Source organism: Opisthorchis viverrini (assembly GCF_000715545.1).
Source record: "Opisthorchis viverrini unplaced genomic scaffold opera_v5_70, whole genome shotgun sequence".
Classification (NCBI taxonomy): Eukaryota; Metazoa; Platyhelminthes; class Trematoda; order Opisthorchiida; family Opisthorchiidae; genus Opisthorchis; species Opisthorchis viverrini.
In genome coordinates this window covers 1,830,490-1,832,695 of record NW_008751726.1, presented here as the reverse complement: position 1 = coordinate 1,832,695, position 2,206 = coordinate 1,830,490, and positions in this window count along the sequence as shown.

Sequence of the window (2,206 nt, the reverse complement as noted above, 5' to 3'; positions counted from 1 at the left end):
GCTGGTAGTTCAGATGGGACGGTGGAAGCGTGGAACAGTGGTTGAACGTTGGACGGAACCACTGTGTAGATGAGGGCTAAGCACGCTCTACAAACTGGGGCTAGCACTAATTAGGCCTACTGGAGAAATGAAAGCCTGTTTGTCACCGTGAAAAATAGCTATCTAGTATAAAAAAAACTGGTAAAGGACCTATGGATGGGCTAGAATAATGGAAAAAAAATCTACAACACCTGACCTTGAGGTTTTGGTTTCGCGTCGGTCTTCTAGTAGCTGGAGTTATCTATCAATGCACAAACCACAATTATGAATGCTTGTTGGCTTGTCACCCTGCAGATCTGGTAGCATGCTCTAGGGATAAAAACCTCGGTGGACGGGTATAACCTGCAGGGATGGTTGCCCTGTTGCGTTGCGCCGCGGTGCGTTTGTATACTCGCCACCTCTCCGGTAGCGTGGGTGCACCGCTCATCGCCGGTGGATTTGAGCCTGGCCTTTGATGCAGTGAAACCATAAAAGAGCACAACTGTTGTTTTTCTGTAACTGGATTGGACTTGTTCCGGTTGTCACGTGTTCCGCAACACCAAGAAATACAAGGGAACGACAACTGTCCCTTCGTTTATTTTAAAATATATATGCATGGGGTAGCCTGAAGATACTGCGCGAGGCTGACGGCTAACTTCGGCATGCAAGGGGTTGCCACCTTCGTCTTAGTTGGGTCGCACCACCCCAAGTCTTCTTCACCACCCAAACATAGCACACAGGTTCTTCTCTCTTGTCCTCTAGAGCGGTCAAATTTCCTGATTACAAGCAGTTACAGCTAGCGCTTAATGGCTATTTTGCACCGCACCATTCATTTTCTGATGTCGACAGCAGTGGCCCGGTGACTGGTGTTCCTTACTCTTAACTCTCCGTTAAGTTGACGCTGTAGATTTCAGTTAAGTGACGGCTCTTATCCATTATATGTGGAGCCGTTGCCCGACTGCCTTTTACCTGCCCAATGCCGCAGCTCACAATAGCCACCTCGTTGCACGACGGAGACCCTATGTTCAGATTCTTTTGGCAAGCTAAAAACTGCCGTCATGTAATCGCCCGCTCCGAACCAGCCCAGGGCTGGCATCCCTGCCAGATACCTCAACGACAAAGCCCCTACCTTCCCAGAAACACGCACTTACCCTGGCCCAGTGAGTAATTTTTTTCTAGATTAGCAGACAAATCCACCGTTCCTGGGTCCATTTAGCTGGCTGTTATTCCATTTTAGATGTCATTTTATTGACACCGTTGTGTCCGATGCCTCCTGGCACTCAATAGACGATACTGCTCTCATCTTATTCCTTCCTCATGCCCCCTCTCTCCAAGCTTCAAACTTCGGCTGCAGCTGCCAAAACTCCCCGTATAACAGTTATTCATTCAAGCTAGCTGGTTCCTGGTCTACGCTCACATGTTCTTCCAACTGAAGGGAAATGATCCATGACCCTGCATTGGCCTGGCTCTATCTGTGTCAGTCTCCTCGCCTAACGCGGTCCGGTTGCCACGGAAATGCGTATTCCCTCTCCGATTGTGGCATCATTGACTGCTGTTACGCAGCTGTGCATAAACCGAAGTATGTCAGTGCAATGACACTGCCAAACCCAGCGTGATGGCACTCCCGTGATTATTTTCTTCAGAATCTCGACAGCAACCTCCCGCCCACTTGAGCCTGTAATTGCAATTACGAGCAAAATGTCACCCGGCCCCAACCACCTCTGGGACGAGTTCACTCCAACCCGATGAAAGTTTCGTTCGGATTTGACCAACCTGGTTTTCTGCTGCAATTTCGGGTTGTCTTTTTCACAAGTTCAATTCCATACACGGCCTTCGTTTAGCCCTATGCATTAGCACTATTTCTTCATCGAACGTATCCTTTGCAACTGATTTGCCTACTACGGTGGAACCAGTAATTCTACTCACTTTCAGATTGAGCCACATTTTTGAGAAACAACCTGCTACTTTCTCCCACTTCGAATTGTTCCATCTCCATCTCCATTTTTGCTTGTTGGGAATCTGGCCGTTTACCCAACCGCCCAAGATCACTCATGGCAAGCAGCGACTGTCACTTTTAGTTCATGTCAACCGTTTTCATCTTTGAACCAGTGGAACCTGTACAGCTTCTTCACTAAAAGTTGGGAAATAAGCCCACTATTATTATTTCACCTGATATTGCCCACTGCTT